The sequence below is a fragment of the Manis javanica genome, chromosome 11 (assembly GCF_040802235.1).
Source record: "Manis javanica isolate MJ-LG chromosome 11, MJ_LKY, whole genome shotgun sequence".
Classification (NCBI taxonomy): domain Eukaryota; kingdom Metazoa; phylum Chordata; class Mammalia; order Pholidota; family Manidae; genus Manis; species Manis javanica.
This window is the reverse complement of record NC_133166.1, coordinates 5,147,060-5,159,667: the sequence shown is the minus strand read 5'-3', so window position 1 is coordinate 5,159,667 and position 12,608 is coordinate 5,147,060.

Below are 12,608 nucleotides of genomic sequence, written 5' to 3'. Positions count from 1 at the left end.
GGCTGCTCTATGGAAAATGGGTTGGAGGTAAGCAAGGGAGGCTGGCTGCTGCATGGAAAATGGCAGGAACAGGGGGACTAATCAGAGGGTCTTGTAGTTGTCATCCTATATCCTACAGGATGAAAGAAGCAAATGGAAAGGCTTGAATGAATATGTAGATCTTCTTAGAAAATGAAAGAGAACCAGCAGGTTTGTGAACAGCTATGGTAAATTCATTTTTAAAACATTAAGAATAAAGCACCAGTGGGTTGTTTTGAGGTATCATGTGAGGATCTTTGAGGGTGTCCATCAAAACGGCTGGGCAGTCCTGCACAGTGGGCAGCACGCTGCACTCAGGGGCTGGTCACCGGCTAGCCCTCTTGGTGAGCACACCCTGCCACACATGCCTGGAAATACTGATGCAGTGATGCCCATCCGTGCCCCACAGCAACTGCCTTGGAGGTCTTCCTTCTCAATTTGGGGAAAATTCTAGTTCTTATGGGTCCTCTAGACTCTGAATAAAATGGAAAAAACTGGAGGCAGGCTTGGTTCTGGCTTCTTCCTTCCAAGGCCTCCACCCCACTCGGAGCCTCCCTCAACAATGAGCAGGGGGTCAATGAGGGAGAACTGTGGGAAGGGGCAGAGTGTCCGCTCAACAGAAAAAACAGTTCATCCAAGGAGCGTTTTAAAGTACATGGAAATGTTCAGTACTTGTCAGGCACTAATAAAGCCAAAAAAGGGAAAAGAAAGTACAGTCCATCCTCAAACTCTTTTGGTCTAAAAAGGGAGAGAAACATTTATTCAAAAGCAGTAGGGAGCCACATGGGTATAAAATAAAGTGTAAGTCGCCTCTAGAGAGAGGTCAGTTCCCTGTAAATAAAGGGCACCACCACTCCTCCGAGGGCACTGGAGGGCTACCTCATTTCCTCACCCTAACCTCAGCCTTCACCTCAGCCTCAAGATTCTCTGTCTTTCCCCAGGAAGCATCAATTTTATTGGGAAAGGGCTATATTGTTTTAGCTATCATAGTTTCCACTTCTTTATTTACAATTTTTTTGAGGTACATACTATAAAATGCACAAATCTTAACATACAGCCTGATGAATTTTGCCATGTGTATACTTGCACTCATGTAACCATCACCCAGACCAAGATATCAAACATTCTCATTTTCCCTCCCTCACCTATTTCACCCACTGTCATATTTTCTAAAGCAAAATATCTGGCTAGATGGTGTGACAATGAATATTTTCTCCCTCATTCTAGAAAGTATTTATATGCAAAGACTTACAAAGGCATAACAGTTAGATCACTTTTAACAATCTAATTAACAAATTGTCTTTATTGAAAAAGGTACAATTAGGTATACTGGAAAATCTGAAAGATGGATGTCTTGTAATATCATTTAGCTGTTCTATCAACGCCTTCCCTGTTCTCCGCTGGCATGACTGCCAAAATTTGGTCTATCCTCTTGAGAAAGGGGGCTGAAACTAAGTGGTTTAAAAGATGATAAATGAGTCTGTGGATCACACTGGCTGATTCACAGAACTGTGGGCTGTTCATTTCTAATTCAGACTTGGCTTCCTCCCTGACATGGTTTATTGATAAGTGCTGCTCAGATAGTTTTGAAATATTTCTCCTGCTTTTAGAGTCATTGAGGTTTTAGAAGATAATGGGACTAACTGGCCCCAAAGGGCACTCCAGGTTCTGTCTAGGGACTGAAGAGGGGGGCTACTACTCTTGGGCCAGGGCAGGGGCTTGGGAGGAAGAACTCAGCAGAGAAGCCATTAGACAGTGGGGCTTCCTATGGAATTTATTCCACTTGTTTCCATCCACTGGGAATTGTGGGATACCTGCCACACACTGGCGCCAGCACCATGAGCATCTAGAAAAGAAGTACTTCTTGGTAATGTGGGCTTACAGATGCAAAGGCTTACAGGACCCAGGCTCATAAAAAAGTGTTGACATCTGATCAAAATATAGAGAGGATACCTTCTGAGCCATAATTCTGTGGTCAAATAAGACTGGTTTTATTCCCTGAGGAATGCATACTGCCCTTAAGTAAGTCGCCATATTCCTGAATGAATGACACATACTAACTTGAGTATAGAATAAGAATTTCTCTGACACACAGTGTTTCTTTTAATATATTAAATGAAACTTTATTTGAAAACTACTCTTAAAGCTATAAAGCTATATCTACTAGGATAAGAGAATTGTAGTATCAGTTAAACAATAGGAGCTAAACCTAAAAGATAATTCAAAATTAAAGACCGAAACACCTGCAGAGCTGTGCCATGGCTGTGGGTGGTCGGGACCCGGTTGCCTGGAGCTGAGTCACACCTGCAGGTCACCCCTGCCCCCTGGGCCCTCACAGTGACACCCTCCTCCTTTTTGGGGGACCTGAGGATGCAGGAGATCCCATGATAGGTCGTGGCCTCTGTGGGCTGCAGGTGGAGCAACAGGAGAGGCCAGGCCACTAGGGAAAGACTGCAGGTGGGCCTGGGCGTCGGCCAGCATCCGCCTGATGCAGTCACCTTCTTTTCTTAGCTCCTTGTGGGTTCTCTCATTCAGAACGGCTGCCTTCCAGCTTTCTTGAGCCCGTTTCTCATGCAAGAAGATCTCCTTTTGGTAGAAGGACCTCGTTCTCTCCAATGCTTTGCTCATGTCTTCGGCTATCTTCTTATACAGCTGGCAAATTGGCAACTTGGAGTTCCAGTTTCTGCACGAATTGGCCAGTTTCTTCTCGATCTCTATGCACTGCCTTTCCTCCTCTGAAGTTGCATGATGCGTTCGTGGTGTAGTTCAGGCAGAATCTGGAGCTGCAGTTGGAGTAGTCGATTCTCTCTTTTCAGCTGAAGGATTTCACACTTCAGAGATGTTTCCTCTGCCTGGAAGGCGGCTGTTTGTTTTGTCAGCTCTTGATTCATTTGCTTTTGTTCCCTCAGTAATCTGGCTCTCTCGGACTTTGAGGAGACACTGGGGAGTCAGCATCACACATGCCAGATGTCCATGCCACTTCTGAACTGGGGACAGGGCATTTGCAGTTTCCCGCTTCCCCTTTCTGCTTGGCTTTCCAGCTCCTGCCACCCAGGAGATGTCTCAGGGCTCAAGCGTGGGGATGGCGTGGAGCAGGGTCTCAGCCAGTGACAGTAGCTGGCTGACTCCCTCTTTCAGGACCTGCTCCCCACATGTGTTTAACTGTAACAGCTGTTGCTTCTCCTCCTTTTCCTTCAGCCTCTTCCTATATCTTGCAATGTCCTGGGCGAGCACTTTTGCCCTTTCTGGAAAAGGAGTGTTTTCATCCCAGTCATCCAGCATTTCCTTCCCAAGTTGTTTCCCGTCCTCCTGTGATGCACTAAGGGTTGGTTTCTCATCAGTGGCCTTGGGAAGGGTAGGAGGCTGGCTCCCTGATCCCTTTGCCAGAAGGCCGTGAGTGTCCTGAAGGGACAGCCTCAGGTGTGTGGTCACCGCTGCCAAGCTCAGGCTTTGTAGGGTGGGAGGACTGGCCTCCCCCGCAGGTGGCCTGCCAGTGTCATTGGTTGGAGTCATTCGTTCTGCAAGATCACCACGGTTTCCAGGTCCTTCATGGCGGGCAGTACAACTTCTGCCCAGGGCCTTGGTGCTTCGTGAATTCCCTCCTCTGCTTACTATGAAAAGAAGCCCCACACAACATACCAGCGCCCCCCAGGGAAATCCACTGAGTCCAGTGGTGCATCCCCAGCTCTCATCGATCACCAGGAGAGCCCCACACAGGTGCTCCAGGATCAGCTGGCACATTTGCCTGGCGGCAGGCAGCAGGCCCTCCACAGCTGTGGGGGCTCCACTGCTCTCCCTCCTATTGCCAGTGTCTGCGGCCACAAGGGACCACTCAGAACTCTGCAGGGCTCTGTCGCTAAGGTGAGCAGGTGCCCTATCAAAGGGCAGGTCAGTTAGGTGGGGGAGGGGTGGCCATCCATGTTCTAGAGAACTGCTCTCCCCAACTGCTCTGACAGAAAAAGTGATGTAGTCCATACAGGTCCTTGGGGGAAGAGGAAAAGGCCGATTTCAGCCAGGAGCTTGGACACTCTAGGCCCACCTGGCCCTGAGGTAGGCCTGGGTGACAAAGCAGGGCCAGGCCACGCCCCTTTCTGCGTATAAGTGCAAGTCAGCGCAGAGGTGCTGGGCCCCACCCCGGCTGAGGCCCTGTCTCCTGATTTAGCATCTTCTGCTTCAGGGATGCCGGCTGCTGCCCACCAGGGTCCTGGCATCTCCCTCCTCTGAGCTCCCTCTCTCCTGTGCTGATCACTGTGCATGTTGTGTGAACACATTTGCAGACCCTGTTTTACAGGATCCTGGCAACGGGAATCAGGGCACAGCACAGACATACCGTCTACGGCTGAGCCCGGGGGTGGTCTGGGTTTCAGTGGCATGTACCACTAAATGGAAAATGCACCTGCCCATGTGCTCCTTAAGTGCCCTTGAGTGGAGGTCACGTAAAGACAGGCTTGTCTGTGTTGCCTGCATATGAACAAGGGCTCAGGCCAGCCTTGGGGATGGTGACCCTGAGTCTCTGACTGGGGGCACGCTGGAGCCTCCACCCGGACAGAGGGGGGTGGGTCAGGAAGCAAGTTCATGATCACACCCATCACTCAGGGGCAGTGGGTGAAGCTCAACCCAAGTGTCTGAGGTACATGAATGCAGGAGGACCTGACCACTTGGTCTACAGCCTTGTTCTGCGTGGGACCACATGTGTGGGTGTCCCGATGGTGACACCCATATCATGGGCACCACGGAAGTCAGCAGAGGTCAACCTGGCCTTAACTGTGAATTTCCATACATTGGCTGCTCTCACTCAGGTGCACTGCCAACACCCCCCACGAAAGGTGTCCATGTGGTTCATCCCCTCCGCCTCTCTGCACATGACCTGGAAGCCTTCACCATCTGAGGCTGGAGATGAGGTCTACCAGTCATCCTGTGAGGGCTGGACTTGCTTCCGGGACGAGGATATGGGTTTTCAATAAATGTTCAACCTCTTCTCCATGTCTGTTCCTTTCTTGTCCAGCTGGATCTACATCCCAGGCCTCACAAATGTGTTGAAAATAAGAAATCAGCTAGGAATCTTGAATTTCTCCGCTTTGTCTCTCTCCCATTCCTTCTTTGGAGTTTGATTTTTCCTCTGATGTAACTTCAGTTCATAGCCTACAGCCACTACTGCTTTCATCTACTGTGAAAAGAATCCTTCACATGAAGAGGCCATCAGCCTGGCACAGCGGAAGCAGTCACGATTCTTCTATGCTAGGATGTCACCCTGAGAATTGCTTTCTGTGGTAGACACCCTCTGCACTGGAAAGAAGCCTGCCAAAGTGGGGCAGGGTGCAGATGTCTGACAAACCCCTCCACAAATTCCACTGCCCTGGGGATCAAATCCAGAATCTGCAAGGTGACCTTGAGGCCTCTCTGGACCAGTTCCTGCCCGTGCCTCCAGCCCAGTCTGGCTTCTTGGCCCTGAGCTCACTCTTTCTGGGATGTGTTCTCAGTTCCTCCTCAATTAACGACCTCCCAAAGAGATTGACTAGCTTCCTTTAAAGCCATGATCTCAGGCTGTACAGGCACATCCTGACAACCTGCCATGCTTTCCCTAGTTAATGTTCCCATTTTCTGAAATGACATGGCCTACCTTCCCCTGCCTTCATATTTCCCACACTCTCTTCCCCTGAATCCTGGATAATGAGGAAGCTTCAAACTCCCTGAGAATGGAGCAGCCAGAGAGGAACCCCTCATCAACTTACGCCATCCAGAAACACTTCTGAATTTGCTTCCTTTCAACAGTAAGGGAGAAAGTCTGTCTCTCCTAACACTACCTTCCTTGGGCTCTGGGTGGGTTCACCTCTCAAGGAGTTCATTGTTCTAATAATCATCTCCTTCTCCTGCATCATATGTCATTAGAGTCTCTCCCTAGCCACTGCACTCTTCCTTTTTTGTGGGGGTAGGGAGTGCGATGGAAGTGGGAGAGTATAATTTACATAAAATAATACACACACAAATCACACCCTGGAAATTTATTTTGTGCTCTGTTCCAGTCAGTGGAATTTTTTTTTTCTTTTCTTTTCTTTTATTTTATTTTATTTTTTTTTGAGAGGGCATCTCTCATATTTATTGATCAAATGGTTGTTAACAACAATAAAATTCAGTATAGGGGGGTCAATGCTCAATGTACAATCATTAATCCATCTCAAGCCTAATTCTCGTCAGTCTCCAATCTTCTGAAGCATAACGAACAAGTTCTTACATGGTGAACGAATTCTTACAGAGTGAATAAATTCTTACATGGTGAACAGTACAAGGGCAGTCATCACAGAAACTTTCGGTTTTGATCATGCAATATGACCTATAAACCATCAGGTCAAATATGAATATTCATTTGATTTTTGTACTTGATTTATATGTTGATCCCACATTTCTCCTATTATTATTATTATTTTTATTTTTAATAAAATGCTGAAGTGGTAGGTAGATGCAAGATAAAGGTAGAAAACATAGTTTAGTGCTGTAAGAAGGCAAATGTAGATGATCAGATGATCAGGTGTGTGCCTATGGACTAAGTATTAATCCAGGCTAGACAAGGGCAGCAAGACATCCACGGATGCAGAAGATTTCTCTCAAAGCAGGGGGGTGAGGTTCTGAGCCTCACCTCTGTTGATCCCCAAATTCTCACCTGATGGCCCCCCTGCGACTGTGCCTGTCTTAGGTTGTTCCTCCCTTGAGGAATCTTACCCGTCTCTGGCTAACCAGTCATCTTCCGGGGCCATACAGGGAAATGTAAAGTTGGTAAGTGAGAGAGAAGCCATATTGTTTGCAAAGGTTAGCTTTTTACTTCTTTGCAGATTTATGCCCTGTGGCTTCTATGCCCAGCACTTGTCTCGAGGTATCTTTACCACCTGGAGGAATTATGATACTCGGTAAATTCGATATGAGGCACGAATTCTATTTAAAGTTTGTAATTAGGAAGGAAGAAGAAAAGCTATAGATGTAGCATATGAAGGAAACTTGGGAGGATTGATTATTTCTTTGACATATCTTCTTGTATAGTACCTTAAGTATGTATAGGTTTTAAACTACTAACTAATTTGCACACACATATTGACATAATAGGAATACGGTGACATAAACAAAGCAAATCTATAATTACCAGCCATCTCCAGTGAAGCCAAGAAAACCATTTAGGCACCCTAGGCATTTGTGAAAATTTATCTATGATATGATGGATATTTTCCAACTGTACTTGAACCATCAGACAAATTAAAGCAGCCCATTTCTGGGATCTGTTCACATCCCATATGTTCTTTTAACCATAGATAGTCTATAGTCATGAGATTTTGGGGTGCTACAACTTGCACCCCTCCCAACTCCTGGTTGAGTTCCAACAGTACAGATCCAGTCAAATTCGTTGTCTCACTGTATGCACATGCCAGCCTAGACATCTCCCTCCTCCTTCTTATGGCAAGTCCAGGAGATGGTGGGCTGGATGCAGCCACAACCGCAGCATCGTCCGGATCCCTGTGGAGGCTTTTTGATGATCATCCCCCGGCACGAGTCCTCCAGAGAGTGCTGATGCCGGAAGCTCCTCCTCATATCGTGTCTTAGTTCATTTTCTGGGTATCCAAGCTAGGCCTTGATCTTCTGCGTAGAAACAAACAGACCCTTTGCCCACACTTTGACATGCCCTCTATACCACTGTGCAGAACTCATTGGAGGTCAGCACACAGTAACTGCTTTTTTTTTTTTTTTTAATTAAGAGAAAGGAATATTATCAGAAAAGAGTACCTCCATAGCTGATCATCTGACACCCTTTAAGTGATCAACATTAAGGATATTTAAAGCATGCGTTGATCTTTGATTTACCAATAGTTTTATCCTGTTAAGGAGTAATCCCCCTTTTCTTTCTTTCTTTCTTTTTTTTTTTTTTAAATTTTTAATCTACACTTACCTGAAGAATACTATGTTTACTATGCTCTCCCCTATATCAGGTCCCCCCTAACAACCACATTACGGTTACTGTCCATCAGCTTAGCAAAATGTTGTAGAGTCACTACTTGTCCTCTCTGTGTTGTGCAGCCCACCCTCCCCTTTCTCCCTCCCCCCCATGCATGCTAATCTTAATACCCCCCTTCTTCTTCCCCCCCCTTATCCCTCCCTGCCCACCCATCCTCCCCAGTTCCTTTCCCTTTGGTACCTGTTAGTCCATTTTTGGGTTCTGTAATTCTGCTGTTGTTTTGTTCCTTCAGTTTTTCCTTTGTTCCTATACTCCTCAGATGAGTGAAATCATTTGGTATTTCTCTTTCTCCGCTTGGCTTATTTCACTGAGCATAATACTCTCCAGCTCCATCCATGTTGCTGCAAATGGTTGGATTTTTCCACTTCTTATGGCTGAGTAGTATTCCATTGTGTATATGTACCACATCTTCTTTATCCATTCATCTACAGATGGACATTTAGGTTGCTTCCAATTCTTGGCTATTGTAAATAGTGCTGCGATAAACATAGGAGTGCATCTGTCTTTCTCAAACTTGATTGCTGCGTTCTTAGGGTAAATTCCTAGGAGTGGAATTCCTGGGTCAAATGGTAGGTCTGTTTTGAGCATTTTGATGCACCTCCATACTGCTTTCCACAATGGTTGAACTAATTTACATTCCCACCAGCAGTGTAGGAGGGTTCCCCTTTCTCCACAGCCTCGCCAACATTTGTTGTTGTTTGTCTTTTGGATGGCAGCTATCCTTACTGGTGTGAGGTGATACCTCATTGTAGTTTTAATTTGCATTTCTCTGATAATTAGCGATGTGGAGCATCTTTTCATGTGTCTCTTGGCCATCTGTATTTCTTTTTTGGAGAACTGTCTGTTCAGTTCCTCTCCCCATTTTTTAATTGGGTTATTTGTTTTTTGTTTGTTGAGGCGTGTGAGCTCTTTATATATTCTGGACGTCAAGCCTTTATCAGATCTGTCATTTTCAAATATATTCTCCCATACTGTAGGGTTCCTTTTTGTTCTATTGATGGTGTCTTTCGCTGTACAGAAGCTTTTCAGCTTAATGTAGTCCCACTTGCTCATTTTTGCTGTTGTTTTCCTTGCCCGGGGAGATATGTTCAAGAAGAGATCACTCATGTTTATGTCTAAGAGGTTTTTGCCTATGTTTTTTTCCAAGAGTTTAATGGTTTCGTGACTTACATTCAGGTCTTTGATCCATTTTGAGTTTACCTTTGTATATGGGGTTAGACAATGGTCCAGTTTCATTCTCCTACATGTAGCTGTCCAGTTTTGCCAGCACCATCTGTTGAAGAGACTGTCATTTTGCCATTGTATGTCCATGGCTCCTTTATCAAATATTAATTGACCATATATGTTTGGGTTAATTTCTGGGGTCTCTAATCTGTTCCACTGGTCTGTGGCTCTGTTCTTGTGCCAGTACCAAATTGTCTTGATTACTATGGCTTTGTAGTAGAGCTTGAAGTTGGGGAGTGAGATCCCCCCTACTTTATTCTTCTTTTTCAGGATTGCTTTGGCTATTCGGGGTCTTTGGTGTTTCCATATGAATTTTTGAATTATTTGTTCCAATTCATTGAAGAATGTTGCTGGTAATTTGAGAGGGATTGCATCAAATTTGTATATTGCTTTCGGCAGGATGGCCATTTTGACGATATTAATTCTTCCTAGCCATGAGCATGGGATGAGTTTCCATTTATTAGTGTCCCCTTTAATTTCTCTTAAGAGTGACTTGTAGTTTTCAGAGTATAAGTCTTTCACTTCCTTGGTTAGGTTTATTCCTAGGTATTTTATTCTTTTTGATGCAATGGTGAATGGAATTGTTTTCCTGATGTCTCTTTCTATTGATTCGTTGTTAGTGTATAGGAAAGCTACAGATTTCTGTGTGTTGATTTTGTATCCTGCAACTTTGCTGTATTCCGATATCAGTTCTAGTAGTTTTGGAGTGGAGTCTTTAGGGTTTTTTATGTACAGTATCATATCATCTGCAAATAGTGACAGTTTAACTTCTTCTTTCCCAATCTGGATTCCTTGTATTTCTTTGTTTTGTCTGATTGCCGTGGCTAGGACCTCCAGTACTATGTTAAATAACAGTGGGGAGAGTGGGCATCCCTGTCTGGTTCCCGATCTCAGTGGAAATGCTTTCAGCTTCTCGCTGTTCAGTATAATGCTGGCTGTGGGTTTATCATATATGGCCTTTATTATGTTGAGGTACTTGCCCTCTATTCCCATTTTGCTGAGAGTTTTTATCATGAATGGATGTTGAATTTTGTCAAATGCTTTTTCAGCATCTATGGAGATGATCATGTGGTTTTTGTCTTTCTTTTTGTTGATGTGGTGGATGATGTTGATGGATTTTCGAATGTTGTACCATCCTTGCCTCCCTGGGATGAACCCCACTTGGTCATGGTGTATGATCCTTTTGATATACTGTTGAATTCTGTTTGCTAATATTTTATTGAGTATTTTTGCATCTACGTTCATCAGGGATATTGGTCTGTAATTTTCTTTTTTGGTGGGGTCTTTGCCTGGTTTTGGTATTAGGGTGATGTTGGCTTCATAGAATGAGTTTGGGAGTATTCCCTCTTCTTCTATTTTGTGGAACACTTTAAGGAGAATGGGTATTATGTCTTCTCTGTGTGTCTGATAAAATTCTGAGGTAAATCCGTCCGGCCCCGGGGTTTTGTTCTTGGGTAGTTTTTTGATTACTGTTTCAATTTCTTTGCTTGTAATTGGTTTGTTTAACTTTTGTGTTTCTTCCTTGGTCAGTCTTGGGAGGTTGTATTTTTCTAGGAAGTTGTCCATTTCTTCTAGGTTTTCCAGCTTGTTGGCATATAGGTTTTCATAGTAGTCTTTAATAATTCTTTGTATTTCTGTGGAGTCTGTCGTGATTTTTCCATTCTCATTTCTGATTATGTTGATTTGTGTTGACTCTCTTTTTCTCTTAATAAGTTGGGCTAGAGGCTTATCTATTTTGTTTATTTTCTCAAAGAACCAGCTCTTGGTTTCGTTGATTTTTGCTATTGTTTTATTCTTCTCAATTTTGTTTATTTCTTCTCTGATCTTTATTATGTCCCTCCTTCTGCTGACTTTAGGCCTCATTTGTTCTTCTTTTTCCAGTTTTAATAATTGTGATGTTAGACTATTCATTTGGGATTGTTCTTCCTTCTTCAAGTGTGCCTGGATTGCTATATACTTTCCTCTTAAGACTGCTTTCGCTGCATCCCACAGAAGTTGGGGCTTAGTGTTGTTGTTGTCATTTGTTTCTATATATTCCTTGATCTCTATTTTGATTTGTTCATTGATCCATTGATTATTTAGTAGCATGTTGTTAAACCTCCATGTGTTTGTGAGCCTTTTTGTTTTCTTTGTAGAATTTATTTCTACTTTCATACCTTTGTGGTCTGAAAAATTGGTTGGTAGAATTTCAATATTGTGGAATTTACTGAGGCTCTTTTTGTGAGCTAGTATGTGGTCTATTCTGGAGAATGTTCCATGTGCACTTGAGAAGAATGTATATCCTGTTGCTTTTGGATGTAAAGTTCTATAGATGTCTATTAGGTCCATCTGTTCTAGTGTGTTGTTCAGTGCCTGTGTGTCTTTACTTATTTTCTGCCCGGTGGATCTATCCTTTGGGGTGAGTGGTGTGTTGAAGTCTCCTACAATGAATGCATTGCAGTCTATTTCCCTCTTTAGTTCTGTTAGTATTTGCTTCACATATGCTGGTGCTCCTGTATTGGGTGCATATATATTTAGAATGGTTATATCCTCTTGTTGGACTAAGCCCTTTATCATTATGTAGTGGCCTTCTTTATCTCTTGTTACTTTCTTTGTTTTGAAGTCTATTTTGTCTGATATTAGTACTGCAACCCCTGCTTTCTTCTCACTGTTGTTTGCCTGAAATATGTTTTTCCATCCCTTGACTTTTAGTCTATGCTTATCTTTGGGTTTAAGGTGAGTTTCTTGTAAGCAGCATATAGATGGGTCTTGCTTTTTTATCCATTCTATTACTCTATGTCTTTTGATTGGTGCATTAAGTCCATTTACATTTAGGGTGACTATTGAAAGATATGTACTTATTGCCATTGCAGGCTTTAGATTCGTGGTTACCAAAGGTTCAAGGTTAGCTTCTTTAGTATCTTACTGCCTAACTTAGCTCGCTTATTGAGCTGTTATATACACTGTCTGGAGAGTCTTTTCTTCTCTCCCTTCTTATTCCTCCTCCTCCCTTCTTCATATGTTGTGTGTTTTGTTCTGTGCTCTTTTTAGGGGTGCTCCCATCTAGAGCAGTCCCTGTAGGATGCCCTGTAGAGGTGGTTTGTGGGAAGCAAATTCCCTCAGCTTTTGCTTGTCTGGGAATTGTTTGATCCCACCATCATATTTAAATGATAGTCGTGCTGGATACAGTATCCTTGGTTCAAGGCCCTTCTGTTTCATTGCATTAAATATATCATGCCATTCTCTTCTGGCCTGTAGGGTTTCTGTTGAGAAGTCTGATGTTAGCCTGATTGGTTTTCCTTTATAGGTGACCTTTTTCTCTCTAGCTGCCTTTAAAACTCTTTCCTTGTCCTTGATCCTTGCCATTTTAATTATTATGTGTCTTGGTGTT